The sequence below is a fragment of the Salvia hispanica genome, chromosome 4, assembly GCF_029641045.1.
Source record: "Salvia hispanica isolate PSC_SH4W2 chromosome 4, Shi_PSC_v1, whole genome shotgun sequence".
Taxonomy (NCBI): domain Eukaryota; kingdom Viridiplantae; phylum Streptophyta; class Magnoliopsida; order Lamiales; family Lamiaceae; genus Salvia; species Salvia hispanica.
This window is the reverse complement of record NC_142695.1, coordinates 27,658,215-27,676,690: the sequence shown is the minus strand read 5'-3', so window position 1 is coordinate 27,676,690 and position 18,476 is coordinate 27,658,215. Positions and strand designations below refer to the sequence as shown.

Genomic DNA, 18,476 nt, shown 5'->3' with positions numbered 1-18,476 from the left:
TGTTCATCCAACACTGTTGGGACATTGTAGGGGGTGATGTGATTGCCGCTTTTGGGGACTTCTTCAGTGGGGCATTCATGCCTCGGAGCTTCACGGCAACGATGATCATTCTCATACCGAAGAAGCCGGATCCAGTCACGTGGGGAGATTATAGGCCAATAAGTCTCTGCAATGTCACGAATAAGATCATCACAAAGATCTTAGCAACGAGACTTGCACCTCTACTACCCCTCGTCATTGCACCGAATCAGAGTGGTTTTATTAAGGGGCGGCTAATTAGTGATAATGCCTTGCTTGCCCAGGAGCTGATACACGATTTGGGGAAGGAGCTCAACAGTAGAGGTAGGTCACCTAATCTGGCTCTCAAGCTAGATATGGCAAAGGCATACGAAAGAGTGTAGTGGCCTTTTCTGCTGAAAGTGCTTGAAAAGATGGGATTCTCGCCGGCTTGGGTGGGAATGATTAGCAGATGCATCTCGTCCTGCTGGTTCTCAGTCTTGGTGAATGGTGGTCCGGCAGGATTCTTTCAGTCCTCTAGGGGTTTGAGGCAGGGAGACCCGTTATCGCCTTCTCTTTTTGTGCTTGCGGCAGATTATCTCTCGCGATGTCTAGACTGATCAAGGGGGATAAGGAGATGGTTTACAGATGTCGCAAGAAGGCTCCGATTATCACCCATCTCTCATATGCTGATGATATCATCATTTTCTCTAGAGCTCACAGGGATGCGATGGAGAAGCTGGTGGGATGCCTGAATCACTACATTGTTGTATCTGGTCAGATGGTTAACAGTGGGAAGACTCACTTCTACTTGGTGGATGAGCATATGGAGTTTGCTGATGTTGTGGAGGAGGTTGGAGGCTTATAGAGAGGGGAGATGCCTTTCACATACCAGGGAGTGCCTATATTTCGAGGGGCGAGGAGAGCGGATCATCTTTTGCCTCTCAGGCAACGGATGTTAGACAGGATACACACTTGGTCCCATCGCCACCTCTCATTTGGGGGAAGACTTGCTCTGATTAAGAGCACACTGGCAGCTATCCCACTACATATATTACAGGTTATGAGTCCGCTGGTTGGGTTCCTATATGAGTTGGAGCAGATTCTCGCCAGATATTTTTGGGGAATAGTGGGGGAGAAGAGAAAGTTGCACTGGATCTCGTGGAGACAGATTTTCCTACTTGTGATGGAGGGGGGCCTGGGCATTCGCCGGTTTAGGGAGGTGGCGGTAGCTTTTGGGTTCAAGCTGTGGTGGAGGCTCCTTGCGCAGGATTCTCTCTGGGCCCAGTTCATGACCCAGAAGTACAAATCCTTCCTTTTCATTTGCATACATCTGCATGTTGGTCTCATGATAGTCCTACTTGGCGTCGTCTACGTCGTATTTGGTCATTCATGCATGATTATATTCGTTGGTCCTTGGGTGAGGGGAAGATCAGCTTTTGGGATGACGTCTGGCTTGGAGCTAGCTCCATCCAGAGTCTGTGCATCCCGGGATATGATCCCCCTCAATCCCAGGCCGTTGCATCATTCTGGCATGAGCATGCCCGGATATGCTGCATGACTTATATTTCAGGTTTGGCGTACCTCTTGATTTTGAGTCTGATCTGGGAGAGCATCCGGACGTGATTGCCGAAATATGAGATTTTGAGTCTAATCAGGAATGAGGGGATGACCCCCACCATCTCGATTTTTATTTGGACGTTGTTGTATGGGAGGCTGCCGGTGGATGAGAAGTTGCAACATCGAGGTATTGAGTTAGCGTCTAGATGTCAGTGTTTTCGTTTTCCCTCTATTGAGTCTTTTAGTCACGTCTTTCTTTCGAGTCAGTCGGTGATTTTTGTGTGGGAGTATTTCGATGCCTGGTTCCCCCCTCGCACACACCTATTCACACGCGTACTGATATTGCACATAGACTAGGTCACTGGCGGATGGCGTCTTTCTCTAGTGCTCCTACTATGCATATTAGTTTTATTATTCCGTTTTTGATCGTGTGGTTTCTTTGGACGGAGAGGAATAGCTACAAGCATCGTGGTCGGCCTTTCCATCACACTCATGTCATTTGGCAGGTCACTCATCATCTTCATACGTTCGTGTTGGCTGGCAAGATTACCCTGTTACACTGGAGGGGTTGCTCGACGTCGGTGGATTTCATGCCTTCTTCTCCTAGACAGCGTGTTCTGCGATCACTCATGGTCCTTTGGCATCCCACCGATGCCCCATAGGTGAAGCTGAATACAGATGGCGTCTTCTCATCAGCGACTCTGGAGGCGGGAGAGGGAGGATTGGTTCGTGGTACTGATGGAGGACTTATACGGGCCTTCTGTTCTCCGTTGGATGCATCTTCGAGCTTTGAGGCGGAGCTTGTGGCTCTCATTCGAGGTTTGGAGATGACCATGGAGTTCTCTACACACATTTGGATAGAGCTTGATTCAGCGGCTCTGGTTACTTTACTCACATATGGACGGCCTGGTTCTGCATTTTTTTGACATCATATGGCTTTGATCCGGAGGATGACATCTCAGCGGCAGGTTCGATTCTCACACATCTACAGAGAAGGAAACCATGCAGCCGACTTTCTTGTAGGTAGGGGGTTCAGACTCCTACTATGACATATTATGACTCTGTCTCTGCGCCTCGATACCTGAAGGCGCTTGTTAGGATGGACCAGCTGGGATATCCTAACTTCCGTTTTCGACGCAGAGATGTGGACATGCCAGGAATGCTTCCGAGTTTTCCAGAGATCAATCCTAAGGGAAACTGCCATGCCGTGCAGCTCCTGAGTGGGACTACATATCAACCTCCAGAAGCATCGGATCTAGGAAGGGGGAGAAAGGAGAAAGAAAAGGGGCCAACCAACCTGAGGCCGACCGTTGATCAGAAGCCAGCGACCGCTGCACCACCTCGCAGCGATTCGCCTGAACATCTCCAGATCGCTGAACCAGACTTGGACAGTGATACTGACCCACCGCCAGCGGCCGCTGCACCACTTCGCAGCGGTTCGCTACCCGAGATTCAGATACCTGATCCGGTCTCCTCCAGTGCTCCCGTTATCCCATATCCCCAGAGGTTGAAGAGCAAGAAGTTAGATGCTCAGTTCACCAAGTTCTTGGAGGCAATAAGCAAGGTCCACATCAACATCCCATTGGTGGAAGCACTGCAACAGATGCCTAATTATGCCAAGTTCTTGAAGGATGTGGTGGCCAAGAAGAGGAAGTGGGGAAAGTACGAGACAGTGAACCTCACGGAGAACTGCAGTTCTATACTCCAAAAAGGGCTACCTACCAAGCACAAAGATCCAAAGAGTTTTACTCTATCTTGTGTTTTAGGAAATAATGTAGAGGGTAAGGCATTATGTGATTTGGGAGCAAGTATTGATTTGATGCCTCTATCTTTTTACAGGAAGCTCGACATTGACAATCTCTGCCCCACCTCGATCACCCTACAGATGGCAGATAGAACAACAACAACAACAACAACAACAAGGGGGATCGTCGAGGATGTTTTGGTAAGAGTTGGTGAATTCATTTTTCCCGCTGATTTTGTAGTGTTGGACATGCAGGAGGACAAGAAGGTACCCTTGATACTTGGGAGACCATTCCTAGCAACTGGAGGGGCCATGATAGATGTTCAAAAGGGGGAGCTGACATTGCGGTTACATAACGAAAGCATTACCTTTAACATTTATGATGCCCTGAAGTTCCATGGAAAGGAAGGAGCAGAAGGCTATTAAGAGTGCAATGTCATCTAAGTGGTCATGGATTGCGTGGGGGAGGTGGAAGTCACCTACCATCGGAACCAGGATCCCTTAGAATCGTGTCTAATGAATTCTCTCACACCCACTACTGACTCTTCATCTTGTGACACTAATGTTTATGCTATGATTGTAGAGCTTGAGATACTCCCCGAAAGAATCCCTCAATTGGGGAATACATGAAGGAACTGGCAGCGGAAGCGCGTTCGAGTTTCATAATTTAACAATTAATCGAACAAATAAATCACATAATAATCAGATCTATTTAGAAGATTATTTAGACAAAATCTATTCGCGTAATTCTCACATGTATCATGCTCATAACTTGAATTAATCATGCTTTAAGTATAATGAAAGAATAAAGTGCGGGGCTATTGATGGGTGCGATCATACCAGCACAAATGCACCGGATCCCATCAGAACTCCGAAATTAAGCGTGCTTGGGCGAGAATAGTACTAGGATGGTGTTGGAACTACCGCAGCGGAAGACACGGAAACCAAACAGGTCCTAGAATGGATCTATTAGGTGATTATGCATTTGACTCCAATTTCATGCAATAAACCTAGATCTATAGATATAACATCAAATAAACACATAATCATGCATATTCGATGTAGATTCGATTGTTACCTCATAATCCATCATTGGATTGACGTTGCTAGCTGCACCACCCGGAGATCCTTGGTTTATCGACCACGAATCTTCCGTACTATTCCCTCGTCCTTGATTCTCCATCTGTGTGGGCGGATCTTAGAAAACCAATTAAATAACTTTGAATGGATCTAGGGAAACCCAATACAAACACCAAATTGTCTAGATCTAGTCCTATGAATTAGGATAGATCAAGAACAATAATCAAAACCCTAATTCTCTCTCGAGCTAGGCACGAAAATCGAGACCAAGAGAGAGAAGGAAGGAGGCGCCGATTTCAAGGCTAGGGTTAGGGTTTTTGTGTTGTCTTGGATTGTATGTTAGGGTTTCCCTTTCATTCATTATTTATAGTGGACCTTATTGGGCTAGTAAGGGGATCCATGGAATGACTTAAGTGTTGGGCTCACCCATTAGATAAATTACTAATTAAATCAAATGACCCATGATTTAATATATTATCAATGGAATATTATTTTATTCCACTAAAGAATAATATTGTACTCCCACTTAAATCACCAAATTACAAATAACTTGGGTCCATTTTATTTTATAATATTTCCCGCGTTTAAGATTATCTTGATCCATCAATTTAATTCTTTTGTCTGTTATGTCACTATAATTAAATTAATTCTCCAAAGAGTTTTTCTAGTTTGAAACTTTATTTATTATTCGTGGAATAAATTCCAACAGCGCAGATTTCTGAATAATAAATTCCTCTTTCAAAACACCTCATTGGGGATCACCCTTTTAGGGATTTAATCATACCACACTGGGCACGCGAATTCTATGAAATAATATTCCAATACCTTCATGTTATTCAATTACTACCACCCAAGATATCATGAACTTGAGTTACGTACAAACTCTCACATATTGATAAGTCAAAGTGGCGTTTGATTGAATAAACAATATTGATATTAATATCATAGACTAGAAAATACTAAACTTTCTTGAAATATATTCTTTCAGTAGATAGCAATAAAGAATACATTTCGGATTAGATCCTTTCAGTGCTTTACTACACCGGTGTTACTAATCTCATCTTAGGTAAGAGAGAATTATAACAAACACCGCAACCGTACCAATAGGTAGCCAAAACCTATCTAGGTTGTGAATACGTTTTTCTTCTTACTAGATCTAGCCAAGTCCCCTACTGGAAAACTGATGAGGAGATTCATCGAATTTCCCTACTTGACCTTCTTAGTAAGAAGCCTTAGACTTGTTTATCATATTTCAATAATAAACCATTTATATTATATTATTTATTCTCATAATTAGGTAAACAAGTGGACGTGGCGTTTCTCGTATACTTGCACAAGCTGACTGTACAAAGGAATGTACGCTCGAAGCATCTTTTAGTATACAAACCCCAACAGATGGGTGACCCCCTGGCAAGACCTCGTGTTGCAACACTTTTTGCGAGTGCGTTCATTTTTTTTTTATTTCCGTTCAGTTGGTCTTGTTGTGGTACGAAACTCGATTAGCGGTTGGTGAGTACGAGGACAAAAAGGTACGGCAATCTCCACGAGCTGGTGACGAGCAGGTCCCACAACCTTAAACGTGCCGAAAAATAGTAGCTGCGAACTAAAAGTGGCCGAAATGGCTCGAAATGGCCTATTTTTACTTCCTGGAGTAGCCATGGGCTGTACCCGTATCTCAGCACGTGTGGGTCGGCAAGAGATTCACGGTGATATGCTGTGGGTCCCGTAACTCCTTCCGGATCAAAAGTTATGCCCGTCTGAAGGGTGGGGGATCAGAACCTGCGCACGGAAGCGTACGCTATGAAAGAACAAAGTGCGGGGCTATTGATGGGTGCGATCATACCAATACTAATACACCGGATTCCATCAAAACTCCAAAGTTAAGCGTGCTTGGGCGAGAGTATTACTAGGATGGGTGACCCCCTGGGAAGACCTCGTGTTGCAACACTTTTTGCGAGTGCGTTCATTTTTTTTTTTATTTCCGTTCAGTTGGTCTTGATGTGGTCCGAAACTCGATTAGCGGTTGGCGAGTAAAAGAAAAAAAAGGTACGAAAATCTCAACAAGCCGGTGATGATCGGGTCCCACAATCTTAAACGTGCCGAAAAACAGTAGCTGCGAACTAAAAGTGGCCGAAATGGCTCGAAATGGCCTCTTTTTGTTTCCTGTTGTAGCCATGGGCTGTACCCGTATCTCAGCACGTGCGGGTCGGCGAGAGATTCGCGGTGATATGCTGTGTGTCCCGTAACTCCTTGCGGATCAAAAGTTATGCCCGTCTGAAGGGTGGGGGATCAGAACCTGCGAACGGAAGCGTACGCTATGAAAGAATAAAGTGCGGGGCTATTGAAGGGTGCGATCATTCCAGCACTAATGCACCAGATCCCTTCAGAAATCCGAAGTTAAGCGTGCTTGGGCGTGAGTAGTACTAGGATGGGTGACCCCCTTGGAAGACCTCGTGTTGCACCCTTTTTTGCAAGTGCGTTCATTTTTTATTTTTTTTTCCGTTCAGTTGGTCTTGCTGTGGTCCGAAACTCGATTAGCGGTTGGCGAGTAAAATGAAAAAAAGCTACGACAATATCCACGAGCCGGTGATAAGCGGGTCCTACTACCTTAAACGTGCCGAAAAACAGTAGCTGCGAACTAAAAGTGGCCAAAATGGCTCGAAACGGCCTTTTTTTTGCTTCCCGGAGTAGCCACGGGCTATACCCGTATCTCACCACGTGCGGGTCGGCGAGAACTTCGCGGTGATATGCTGTGGGTCCCGTAACTCCTTCCGGATCAAAAGTTATGCCCGTCTGAAGGGTGGAGAATCAGGATCTGCGCACGGGAGCGTACGCTATGAAAGAATAAAGTGCGGGGCTATTGCTGGGTGCGATCATACCAGCACTAATGCACCGGATCCCATCAGAACTCCGAAATTAAGTGTGCTTGGGTGAGAGTAGTACTAGGATGGGAGATCCCCTGGGAAGTCCTCGTGTTGCACCCTTTTTTGCGAATGCGTTCATTTTATTTTTATTTCCGTTCAGTTGGTCTTGCTGTAGTCCGAAACTCGATTAGAGGTTGGCGATTAAAAGGAAAAAAGGAACGACAATCTCTACTAGCCGGTGATGAACGGGTCTCAAAAACCTTAAACGTGCCGGAAAAGTAGTAGCTGCGAACTAAAAGTGGCCGAAATGGCTCGAAATGGCCTCTTTTTGCTTCTCGTAGTAGCAACGAGCTGTACCCGTATCTCAACACGTGGGGCTCGGCGAGAGCTTGGCGGTGATATGCTGAGGGTTCCGTAACTCCTTCCGGATCAAAATTTATGCCCGTCTGAAGGGTGGGGGATCATAACCTGCGTACGGGAGCGTACGCTATGAAAGAATAAAGTGCGAGCGTATTGATGGGTGCGATCAAACAAGCACTAATGCACCGGATCCCATCAGAACTCCGAAGTTAAGTGTGCTTGGGCGAGAGTAGTACCCGTATTGCTGTGGTCTGTTGGTCTTGCTGTGGTCTGAAACTCGATTAGCGGTTGGCGAGTAAAATGAAAAAAAGCTACGACAATCTCCACGAGCCGGTGATGAACGGGTCCCACAACCTTAAACGTGCCGAAAAATAGTAGTTGCGAACTAAATGTGGCCGAAATGGCTCGAAACAGCCTCTTTTTGTTTCCCAGAGTAGCCACGGGCTGTACCCATATCTCAGCACGTGCAGGTCGGCGAGAGCTTCGCGGTGATATGCTGTGGGGCCCGTAACTCCTTCCGGATCAAAAGTTATGCCCGTCTAAAAGGTGGGGGATCAGAACCTACGCACGGAAGCGTACGCTATGAAAGAATAAAGTGCGGGGCTATTGAAGGGTGCGATCGTACCAGCACTAATGCACCGGATCCCTTCAGAACTCTGATGTTATGCGTGCTTGGGCGAGAGAAGTACTAGGATGGGTGACCCCCTTGGAAGACCTCGTGTTGCACCCCTTTTTGCAAGTGCGTTAATTTTTATTTTTTTTTCCGTTCAGTTGGTCTTGCTGTGGTCCAAAACTCGATTAGCGGTTGGTGAGTAAAATGAAAAAAAGCTACGACAATCTCCACGAGCCGGTGATGAGCGGGTCCTACAACCTTAAACGTGACGAAAAAGAATAGATGCGAACTAAAAGTGGCCGAAATGGCTCGAAACGGCCTCTTTTTGTTTCCCGGAGTAGCCACGGGCTGTTCCCGTATCTCAGCACGTGCGGGTCGGCGAGAGCTTCACGATGATATGCTGTGGGTCCCGTAACTCCCTCCGGATCAAAGGTTATGCCCGTCTGAAGGGTGGGGAATCAAAACCTGCGCACGGGAGCGTACGCTATGAAAGAATAAAGTGCGGGGCTATTGCTGGGTGCGATCCTACCAGCACTAATGCACCGGATCCCATCAGAACTCCGAAATTATGCGTTCTTGGGCGAGAGTAGTACTAGGATGGGTGATCCCCTGGGAAGTCCTCATGGTGCACCCTTTTTTGCGAATGCGTTCAATTTTTTTTTATTTCCGTTCGGTTGGTCTTGCTGTGGTCCGAACTCGATTAGAGGTTGGAGATTAAAAGGAAAAAAAGGAACGACAATCTCCACTAGCCGGTGATGAGCGGGTCTCAAAACCTTAAACGTGCCGGAAAATAGTAGCTGCGAACTAAAAGTGGCCGAAACGGCTCGAAATGGCCTCTTTTTGCTTCTCGTATTAGCCACGAGCTGTACCTGTATCTCAACACGTGGGGCTCGTCGAGTGCTTCGCGGTGATATGCTGAGGGTCCCGTAACTCCTTCCGGATTAAAATTTATACCCGTCTGAAGGGTGGGGGATCATAACCTGCGTACGGGAGCGTACGCTATGAAAGAATAAAGTGCGGGGGTTATTGATGGGTGCGATCATACAAGCACTAATGCACCGGATCCCATCAGAACTCCGAAGTTAAGCGTGCTTGGGTGAGAGTAGTACTATGATGGGTGACCCCCTGGGAAGTCCTTGTCTTGCACCCCTTTTTGCGAGTGCGTTCCTTTTTATTTTTTTTTCCATTCAGTTGGTCTTGCTGTGGTCCGAAACTCGATTAGCGGTTGGTGAGTAAAATGAAAAAAAGGTACGACAATCTCCACGAGCCGGTGATGAGCGGGTCCCACAACCTTAAACGTGCCGAAAAATAGTAGTTTCAAACTAAATGTGGCTGAAATGGCTCGAAATGGCCTCTTTTTGTTTCCCGGAGTAGCCACGGTCTGTACCCGTATCTCAGCATGTGCGGGTCGGCGAGAGCTTCACGGTGATATGCTGTGGGTCCCGTAACTCCTTCCGGATCAAAAGTTATGCCCGTCTGAAGGGTGGGGGATCAGAACCTGCGCACGGAAGCGTACGCTATGAAAGAATAAAGTGCGGGGCTATTGAAGGGTGCGATCGTACCAGCACTAATGCACCGGATCCCTTCAGAACTCCAAAGTTAAGCGTGCTTGGGCGAGAGTAGTACTAGGATGGGTGATCCCCTGGGAAGTCCTCGTGTTGCACCCTTTTTTGCGAATGCGTTCATTTTTTTTTATTTCCGTTCAGTTGGTCTTGCTGTGGTCCGAACTCTATTAGAGGTTGGCGATTAAAAGGGAAAAAAGGAACGACAATCTCCACTAGCCGGTGATGAGCGGGTCTCAAAACCTTAAACGTGCCGAAAAATAGTAGCTGCGAACTAAAACTGGACGAAATGGCTCGAAATGGCCTCTTTTTGCTTCTCGTAGTAGCCACGAGCTGTACCAGTATCTCAACACGTGGGGCTCGTCGAGAGCTTCGCGGTGATATGCTGAGGGTCCCGTAACTCCATCCGGATCAAAATTTATGCCCGTCTGAAGGGTGGGGGATTAGAACCTGTGTACGAGAGCATACGCTATGAAAGAATAAAGTGCGGGGTTATCAATGGGTGCGATCATAGAAGCACTAATGCACCGGATCCCATCAGAACTCCGAAGTTAAGCGTGCTTGGGCGAGAGTAGTACTAGGATGGGTGACCCCCTTGGAAGACCTCGTGTTGCACCCCTTTTTGCGAGTGCGTTCATTTTTATTTTTTTATTCGTTCAGTTGGTCTTGCTGTGGTTCGAAACTTGATTAGCGGTTGGCGAGTAAAATGAAAAAAAAGCTACGACAATCTCCACGAGCCGGTGATGAGCGGGTCCCACAACCTTAAACGTGCCGAAAAATAGTAGCTGCGAACTAAATGTGGCCGAAATGGCTCGAAACGGCCTCTTTTTGTTTCCCGTAGTAGCCACGGGCTGTTCCCGTATCTCAGCACGTGCGCGTCGGCGAGAGCTTCGCGGTGATATGCTGTGGTCCCGTAACTTCCTCCGGATCAAAGGTTATGCCCGTCTGAAGGGTGAGGGATCAATACCTGCGCACGGGAGCGTACGCTATGAAAGAATAAAGTGCGGGGCTATTGCTGGGTTCGATCATACCTGCACTAATGCACCGGATCCCATCAGAACTCCGAAATTAAGCGTGCTTGGGCGAGAGTAGTACTAGGATGGGTGATCCCCTGGGAAGTCCTCGTGTTGCACCCTTTTTTGCGAATGCGTTCATTTTTTTTTAATTTCCGTTCAGTTGGTCTTGTTGTGGTCCGAACTCGATTAGAGGTTGGTGATTAAAAGGAATAAAAGGAACGACAATCTCCACTAGCCGGTGATGAGCGGGTCTCAAAACCTTAAACGTGCCGGAAAATAGTAGCTGCGAACTAAAAGTGGCCGAAACGGCTCGAAATGGCCTCTTTTTGCTTCTCGTAGTAGCCACGAGCTGTACCCGTATCTCAACACGTGGGGCTCGTCGAGAGCTTCCTGGTGATATGCTGTGGGTCCAGTAACTCCTTCCGGATCAAAAGTTATGCCCGTCTAAAGGGTGGGGGATCAGAACCTGCGCACAGAAGCGTACGCTATGAAATAATAAAGTGTGGGCTATTGATGGGTGCGATCGTACCAGCACTAATGCACCGGATCCCATCGTAACTCCGAAGTTAAGCGTGCTTGGGCGAGAGTAGTACTAGGATGGGTGACCCCCTTGGAAGACCTTGTGTTGCACCCCTTTTTGCAAGTGCGTTCATTTTTTTTTTTTTTTCCATTCAGTTGGTCTTGCGGTGGTCCGAAACTCGATTAGCGGTTGGCGAGTAAAATGAAAAAAAGCTACGACAATCTCCACGAGCCGGTGATAAGCGGGTCCTACAACTTTAAACGTGACAAAAAAGTGTAGCTGCGAACTAAAAGTGGTCGAAATGGCACGAAACGGCCTCTTTTGGTTTCCCGGAGTAGCCACCGGCTGTTCCCGTATCTCAGCACGTGTGGGTCGGCGAGAGCTTCGCGGTGATATGCTGTAGGTCCCGTAATTCTTTCCGGATCAAAAGTTATGCCCGACTGAAGGGTGGGGGATCAGAACCTGCTCACGGGAGCGTACGCTATGTAAGAATAAAGTGCGGGGCTATTGCTGGGTGCGATCATACCAGCACTAATGCACCGTATCCCATCAGAAAGTTATGCCCGACTGAAGGGTGGGGGATCAGAACCTGCTAACGGGAGCGTACGCTATGTAAGAATAAAGTGCGGGGCTATTGCTGGGTGCGATCATACCAGCACTAATGCACCGTATCCCATCAAAACTCCGAAATTAAGCGTGCTTGGGCGAGAGTAGTACTAGGATGGGTGATCCCCTGGGAAGCCCACATATTTCACCCTTTTTTGCGAATGCGTTCATTTTTTTTTATTTCCGTTCAATTGGTCTTGCTGTGGTCCGAAACTCGATTAGAGGTTGGCAATTAAAAGGAAAAAAAGGAACGACAATCTCCACTAGCCGGTGATGAGCGGGTCTCAAAACCTTAAACGTGCCGAAAAATAGTAGCTGCGAACTAAAAGTGGCCGAAATGGCTCGAAATGGCCTCTTTTTGCTTCTCGTAGTAGCCACGAGCTGTACCCGTATCTCAGCACGTTGGGGCTCGGCGAGAGCTTCGCGGTGATATGCTGAGGGTCCCGTAACCCCTTCTAAAGGGTGGGGGATCATAACCTGCGTACGGGAGCGTACGCTATGAAAGAATAAAGTGCGAAGTTATCAATGGGTGCGATCATACGAGCACTAATGCACCGGATCCCATCAGAACTCCGAAATTAAAGCGTGCTTGGGCGAGTGTAGTAGTAGGATGGGTGATCCCCTGGGAAGTCCTCGTGTTGCACCCTTTTTTGCGAGTGCGTTCATATTTATTTTTTTTCCGTTCAGTTGGTATTGCTGTGGTCCGAAACTCGATTAGCGGTTGGCGAGTAAAATGAAATAAAGCTACGACAATCTCCACGAGCCTGTGATGAGCGGGTCCTACAACCATAAATGTGCCGAAAAACAGTAGCTGCGAACTAAAAGTGGCCAAAATGGTTCGAAACGGCCTCTTTTTGCTTCCTAGAGTAGCCACGGGCTATACCCGTATCTCACCACGTGCGGGTCGGCGAGAGCTTTGCGGTGATATGCTGTGGGTCCTGTAATTCCTTTCGGATCAAAAGTTATGCCCGTCTGAAGGGTGGGGGATCAGGATCTGCGCACGGGAGCGTACGCTATGAAAGAATAAAGTGCGGGGCTATTGCCGGGTGCGATCATACCAGCACTAATGCACCGGATCCCATTAGAACTCCGAAATTAAGCGTGCTTGGGCGAGAGTAGTACTAGGATCGGTGATCCCCTGGGAAGTCCTCGTGTTGCACCCTTTTTTGCGAATGCGTTCATTTTTTTTATTTCCATTCAGTTGATCTTGCTGTGGTCCGAAACTCGATTAGCGGTTGGCGAGTAAAATGAAAAAAAGCTACGACAATCTCCACGAGCCGGTGATGAGCGGGTCCTACAACCTTAAACGTGACGAAAAAGAGTAGCTGCGAACTAAAAGTGGCCGAAATGGCTCGAAACGGCCTCTTTTTGTTTCCCGTAGTAGCCACGGGCTGTTCCCGTATCTCAGCACGTGCGGGTCGACGAGAGCTTCGCGGTGATATGCTGTGGGTCTCGTAACTTCCTCCGGATCAAAGGTTATGCTCGTCTGAAGGGTGAGGGATCAAAACCTGCGCACGGGAGCGTACGCTATGAAAGAATAAAGTGCGGGGCTATTGCTGGGTGCGATCATACCAGCACTAATGCACCGTATCCCATTAAAACTCCGAAATTAAGCGTGCTTGGGCGAGAGTAGTACTAGGATGGGTGATCCCCTGGGAAGCCCTCATGTTTCACCCTTTTTTGCGAATGCGTTCATTTTTTTTTATTTCCGTTCAATTGGTCTTGCTGTGGTCCGAAACTCGATTAGAGGTTGGCAATTAAAAGGAAAAAAAGGAACGACAATCTCCACTTGCCGGTGATGAGCGGGTCTCAAAACCTTAAACGTGCCGAAAAATAGTAGCTGCGAACTAAAAGTGGCCGAAACGGCTCGAAATGGCCTCTTTTTGCTTCTCATAGTAGCCACGATCTGTACCCGTATCTCAACACGTTGGGGCTCGGCGAGAGCTTCGCGGTGATATGCTGAGGGTCCTGTAATCCCTTCCGGATCAAAATTTATGCCCGTCTAAAGGGTGGGGGATCATAACCTGCGTACGGGAGCGTACGCTATGAAAGAATAAAGTGCGAAGTTATCAATGGGTGCGATCATACGAGCACTAATGCACCGGATCCCATCAAAACTCCGAAATTAAGCGTGCTTGGGCGAGTGTAGTAGTAGGATGGGTGATCCCCTGGGAAGTCCTCGTGTTGCACCCTTTTTTGCGAGTGCGTTCATATTTTTTTTTTTTTCCGTTCAGTTGGTCTTGCTGTGGTCCGAAACTCGATTAGCGGTTGGCGAGTAAAATGAAATAAAGCTACGACAATCTCCACGAGCCTGTGATGAGCGGTCCTACAACCATAAATGTGCCGAAAAACAGTAGCTGCGAACTAAAAGTGGCCAAAATGGTTCGAAACGGCCTCTTTTTGCTTCCTAGAGTAGTCACGGGCTATACCCGTATCTCACCACGTGCGGGTCGGCGAGAGCTTTGCGGTGATATGCTGTGGGTCCTGTAATTCCTTTCGGATCAAAAGTTATGCCCGTCTGAAGGGTGGGGGATCAGGATCTGCGCACGGGAGCGTACGCTATGAAAGAATAAAGTGCGGGGCTATTGCCGGGTGCGATCATACCAGCACTAATGCACCGGATCCCATCAGAACTCCGAAATTAAGCGTGCTTGGGCGAGAGTAGTACTAGGATCGGTGATCCCCTGGGAAGTCCTCGTGTTGCACCCTTTTTTGCGAATGCGTTCATTTTTTTTATTTCCATTCAGTTGATCTTGCTGTGGTCCGAAACTCGATTAGCGGTTGGCGAGTAAAATGAAAAAAAGCTACGACAATCTCCACGAGCCGGTGATGAGCGGGTCCTACAACCTTAAACGTGACGAAAAAGAGTAGCTGCGAACTAAAAGTGGCCGAAATGGCTCGAAACGGCCTCTTTTTGTTTCCCGTAGTAGCCACGGGCTGTTCCCGTATCTCAGCACGTGCGGGTCGACGAGAGCTTCGCGGTGATATGCTGTGGGTCTCGTAACTTCCTCCGGATCAAAGGTTATGCCCGTCTGAAGGGTGAGGGATCAAAACCTGTGCACGGGAGCGTACGCTATGAAAGAATAAAGTGCGGGGCTATTGCTGGGTGCGATCATACCAGCACTAATGCACCGGATCCCATCAGAACTCCGAAATTAAGCGTGCTTGGGCGAGAGTAGTACTAGGATGGGTGATCCCCTGGGAAGTCCTCGTGTTGCACCCTTTTTTGCGAATGCGTTCATTTTTTTTTATTTCCGTTCAGTTGGTCTTGCTGTGGTCCGAACTCGATTAGAGGTTGGCGATTAAAAGGAAAAAAAGGAACGACAATCTCCACTAGCCGGTGATGAGCGGGTCTCAAAACCTTAAATGTGCCGAAAAATAGTAGCTGCGAACTAAAAGTGGCCGAAACGGCTCGAAATGGCCTCTTTTTGCTTCTCATAGTAGCCACGATCTGTACCCTTATCTCAACACGTGGGGCTCGTCGAGAGCTTCGCGGTGATATGCTGTGGGTCTCGTAGCCACGGGATTAGAACCTGCGCACGGAAGCGTACGCTATGAAAGAATAAAGTGCGGGGCTATTGAAGGGTGCGATCGTACCAGCACTAATGCACCGGATCCCTTCAGAACTCCGAAGTTAAGTGTGCTTGGGCGAGAGTAGTACTAGGATGGGTGACCCCCTTGGAAGACCTCGTGTTGCACCCCTTTTTGCAAGTGCGTTCATTTTTATTTTTTTTTCCGTTCAGTTGGTCTTGCTGTGGTCCGAAACATGATTAGCGGTTGGCGAGTAAAATGAAAAAAAGGTACGACAATCTCCACGAGCAGGTGATGAGCCGGTCCCACAACCTTAAACGTGCCGAAAAATAGTAGTTGCGAACTAAATGTGGCCGAAATGGCTCGAAACGGCCTCTTTTTGCTTCCTAGAGTAGTCACGGGCTATACCCGTATCTCACCACGTGCGGGTCGGCGAGAGCTTTGCGGTGATATGCTGTGGGTCCTGTAATTCCTTTCGGATCAAAAGTTATGCCCGTCTGAAGGGTGGGGGATCAGGATCTGCGCACGGGAGCGTACGCTATGAAAGAATAAAGTGCGGGGCTATTGCCGGGTGCGATCATACCAGCACTAATGCACCGGATCCCATCAGAACTCCGAAATTAAGCGTGCTTGGGCGAGAGTAGTACTAGGATCGGTGATCCCCTGGGAAGTCCTCGTGTTGCACCCTTTTTTGCGAATGCGTTCATTTTTTTTATTTCCATTCAGTTGATCTTGCTGTGGTCCGAAACTCGATTAGCGGTTGGCGAGTAAAATGAAAAAAAGCTACGACAATCTCCACGAGCCGGTGATGAGCGGGTCCTACAACCTTAAACGTGACGAAAAAGAGTAGCTGCGAACTAAAAGTGGCCGAAATGGCTCGAAACGGCCTCTTTTTGTTTCCCGTAGTAGCCACGGGCTGTTCCCGTATCTCAGCACGTGCGGGTCGACGAGAGCTTCGCGGTGATATGCTGTGGGTCTCGTAACTTCCTCCGGATCAAAGGTTATGCCCGTCTGAAGGGTGAGGGATCAAAACCTGCGCACGGGAGCGTACGCTATGAAAGAATAAAGTGCGGGGCTATTGCTGGGTGCGATCATACTAGCACTAATGCACCGGATCCCATCAGAACTCCGAAATTAAGCGTGCTTGGGCGAGAGTAGTACTAGGATGGGTGATCCCCTGGGAAGTCCTCGTGTTGCACCCTTTTTTGCGAATGCGTTCATTTTTTTTTTATTTCCGTTCAGTTGGTCTTGCCGTGGTCCGAACTCGATTAGAGGTTGGCGATTAAAAGGAAAAAAAGGAACGACAATCTCCACTAGCCGGTGATGAGCGGGTCTCAAAACCTTAAACGTGCCGAAAAATAGTAGCTGCGAACTAAAAGTGGCCGAAACGGCTCGAAATGGCCTCTTTTTGCTTCTCATAGTAGCCACGATCTGTACCCGTATCTCAACACGTGGGGCTCGTCGAGAGCTTCGCGGTGATATGCTGTGGGTCTCGTAGCCAAGGGATTAGAACCTGCGCACGGAAGCGTACGCTATGAAAGAATAAAGTGCGGGGCTATTGAAGGGTGCGATCGTACCAGCACTAATGCACCGGATCCCTTCAGAACTCCGAAGTTAAGTGTGCTTGGGCGAGAGTAGTACTAGGATGGGTGACCCCCTTGGAAGACCTCGTGTTGCACCCCTTTTTGCAAGTGCGTTCATTTTTATTTTTTTTTCCGTTCAGTTGGTCTTGCTGTGGTCCGAAACATGATTAGCGGTTGGCGAGTAAAATGAAAAAAAGGTACGACAATCTCCACGAGCCGGTGATGAGCCGGTCCCACAACCTTAAACGTGCCGAAAAATAGTAGTTGCGAACTAAATGTGGCCGAAATGGCTCGAAACGGCCTCTTTTTGTTTCCCGTAGTAGCCATGGGCTGTTCCCGTATCTCAGCACGTGCGGGTCGACGAGAGCTTCGCGGTGATATGCTGTGGGTCTCGTAACTTCCTCCGGATCAAAGGTTATGCCCGTCTGAAGGGTGAGGGATCAAAACCTGCGCACGGGAGCGTTCGCTATGAAAGAATAAAGTGCGGGGCTATTGCTGGGTGCGATCATACCAGCACTAATGCACCGGATCCCATCAGAACTCCGAAATTAAGCGTGCTTGGGCGAGAGTAGTACTAGGATGGGTGATCCCCTGGGAAGTCCTCGTGTTGCACCCTTTTTTGCGAATGCGTTCATTTTTATTTTATTTCCGTTCAGTTGGTCTTGCTGTGGTCCGAACTCGATTAGAGGTTGGCGATTAAAAGGAAAAAAAGGAACGACAATCTCCACTAGCCGGTGATGAGCCGGTCCCACAACCTTAAACGTGCCGAAAAATAGTAGTTGCGAACTAAATGTGGCCGAAATGGCTCGAAACGGCCTCTTTTTGTTTCCCGGAGTAGCCACGGGCTGTTCCCGTATCTCAGCACGTGCGGGTCGGCGAGAGCTTCGCGATGATATGCTGTGGGTCCCGTAACTCCCTCCGGATCAAAGGTTATGCCTGTCTGAAGGGTGGGGGATCAAAACCTGCGCACGGGAGCGTACGCTATGAAAGAATAAAGTGCGGGGCTATTGCTGGGTGCGATCATACCAGCACTAATGCACCGGATCCCATCAGAACCCCGAAATTAAGCGTGCTTGGGAGAGAGTAGTACTTGGATGGGTGATCCCCTGGGAAGTCCTCGTGTTGCACCCTTTTTTGCGAATGCGTTCATTTTTTTATTTATTTCCGTTCAGTTGGTCTTGCTGTGGTCCAAAACTCGATTAGAGGTTGGCGATTAAAAGGAAAAAAAGGAACGACAATCTCCACTAGCCGGTGATGAGCGGGTCTCAAAACCTTAAACGTGCCGAAAAATAGTAGCTGCGAACTAAAAGTGGCCGAAACGGCTCGAAATGGCCTCTTTTTGCTTCTCATAGTAGCCACGATCTGTACCCGTATCTCAACACGTGGGGCTCGTCGAGAGCTTCGCGGTGATATGCTGTGGGTCTCGTAGCCACGGGATTA

At 48.1% G+C, this 18,476-nt stretch overlaps 11 non-coding genes and 12 pseudogenes across 11 annotated transcripts; all 23 read left to right on the top strand.

Annotated features, from left to right (window-relative positions):
- The first annotated feature begins 6,210 nt into the window (after positions 1 to 6,210).
- On the top strand, positions 6,211 to 6,329 carry LOC148928390 (5S ribosomal RNA; annotated as a pseudogene).
- A 398-nt stretch (positions 6,330 to 6,727) lies between these two features.
- Positions 6,728 to 6,846, top strand: LOC148928389 (5S ribosomal RNA; annotated as a pseudogene).
- Positions 6,847 to 7,246: 400 nt separating this feature from the next.
- Positions 7,247 to 7,365, top strand: LOC148928388 (5S ribosomal RNA). The gene has a single exon (XR_016129559.1). It is a non-coding gene; the product is annotated as a 5S ribosomal RNA (ribosomal RNA).
- Positions 7,366 to 8,216: 851 nt separating this feature from the next.
- LOC148928387 (5S ribosomal RNA) lies at positions 8,217 to 8,335 on the top strand (annotated as a pseudogene).
- A 398-nt stretch (positions 8,336 to 8,733) lies between these two features.
- Positions 8,734 to 8,852, top strand: LOC148928386 (5S ribosomal RNA; annotated as a pseudogene).
- A 397-nt stretch (positions 8,853 to 9,249) lies between these two features.
- On the top strand, positions 9,250 to 9,368 carry LOC148928385 (5S ribosomal RNA). Its single transcript, XR_016129627.1, has one exon. It is a non-coding gene; the product is annotated as a 5S ribosomal RNA (ribosomal RNA).
- Positions 9,369 to 9,766: 398 nt separating this feature from the next.
- Positions 9,767 to 9,885, top strand: LOC148928384 (5S ribosomal RNA). Its single transcript, XR_016129594.1, has one exon. It is a non-coding gene; the product is annotated as a 5S ribosomal RNA (ribosomal RNA).
- A 395-nt stretch (positions 9,886 to 10,280) lies between these two features.
- On the top strand, positions 10,281 to 10,399 carry LOC148928383 (5S ribosomal RNA). Its single transcript, XR_016129513.1, has one exon. It is a non-coding gene; the product is annotated as a 5S ribosomal RNA (ribosomal RNA).
- Positions 10,400 to 10,797: 398 nt separating this feature from the next.
- LOC148928382 (5S ribosomal RNA) lies at positions 10,798 to 10,916 on the top strand (annotated as a pseudogene).
- Positions 10,917 to 11,311: 395 nt separating this feature from the next.
- LOC148928381 (5S ribosomal RNA) lies at positions 11,312 to 11,430 on the top strand (annotated as a pseudogene).
- A 525-nt stretch (positions 11,431 to 11,955) lies between these two features.
- LOC148928380 (5S ribosomal RNA) lies at positions 11,956 to 12,074 on the top strand (annotated as a pseudogene).
- Positions 12,075 to 12,449: 375 nt separating this feature from the next.
- Positions 12,450 to 12,569, top strand: LOC148928379 (5S ribosomal RNA; annotated as a pseudogene).
- A 397-nt stretch (positions 12,570 to 12,966) lies between these two features.
- LOC148928378 (5S ribosomal RNA) lies at positions 12,967 to 13,085 on the top strand (annotated as a pseudogene).
- Positions 13,086 to 13,480: 395 nt separating this feature from the next.
- LOC148928377 (5S ribosomal RNA) lies at positions 13,481 to 13,599 on the top strand (annotated as a pseudogene).
- A 397-nt stretch (positions 13,600 to 13,996) lies between these two features.
- On the top strand, positions 13,997 to 14,115 carry LOC148928376 (5S ribosomal RNA; annotated as a pseudogene).
- Positions 14,116 to 14,512: 397 nt separating this feature from the next.
- On the top strand, positions 14,513 to 14,631 carry LOC148928375 (5S ribosomal RNA). The gene has a single exon (XR_016129649.1). It is a non-coding gene; the product is annotated as a 5S ribosomal RNA (ribosomal RNA).
- A 395-nt stretch (positions 14,632 to 15,026) lies between these two features.
- On the top strand, positions 15,027 to 15,145 carry LOC148928374 (5S ribosomal RNA). Its single transcript, XR_016129146.1, has one exon. It is a non-coding gene; the product is annotated as a 5S ribosomal RNA (ribosomal RNA).
- Positions 15,146 to 15,505: 360 nt separating this feature from the next.
- LOC148928373 (5S ribosomal RNA) lies at positions 15,506 to 15,624 on the top strand. Its single transcript, XR_016129338.1, has one exon. It is a non-coding gene; the product is annotated as a 5S ribosomal RNA (ribosomal RNA).
- Positions 15,625 to 16,022: 398 nt separating this feature from the next.
- On the top strand, positions 16,023 to 16,141 carry LOC148928372 (5S ribosomal RNA). Its single transcript, XR_016129647.1, has one exon. It is a non-coding gene; the product is annotated as a 5S ribosomal RNA (ribosomal RNA).
- Positions 16,142 to 16,536: 395 nt separating this feature from the next.
- On the top strand, positions 16,537 to 16,655 carry LOC148928371 (5S ribosomal RNA). Its single transcript, XR_016129333.1, has one exon. It is a non-coding gene; the product is annotated as a 5S ribosomal RNA (ribosomal RNA).
- Positions 16,656 to 17,016: 361 nt separating this feature from the next.
- On the top strand, positions 17,017 to 17,135 carry LOC148928370 (5S ribosomal RNA). Its single transcript, XR_016129337.1, has one exon. It is a non-coding gene; the product is annotated as a 5S ribosomal RNA (ribosomal RNA).
- A 398-nt stretch (positions 17,136 to 17,533) lies between these two features.
- LOC148928369 (5S ribosomal RNA) lies at positions 17,534 to 17,652 on the top strand. The gene has a single exon (XR_016129145.1). It is a non-coding gene; the product is annotated as a 5S ribosomal RNA (ribosomal RNA).
- Positions 17,653 to 18,048: 396 nt separating this feature from the next.
- LOC148928368 (5S ribosomal RNA) lies at positions 18,049 to 18,167 on the top strand (annotated as a pseudogene).
- The last annotated feature ends 309 nt before the right edge of the window (positions 18,168 to 18,476 follow it).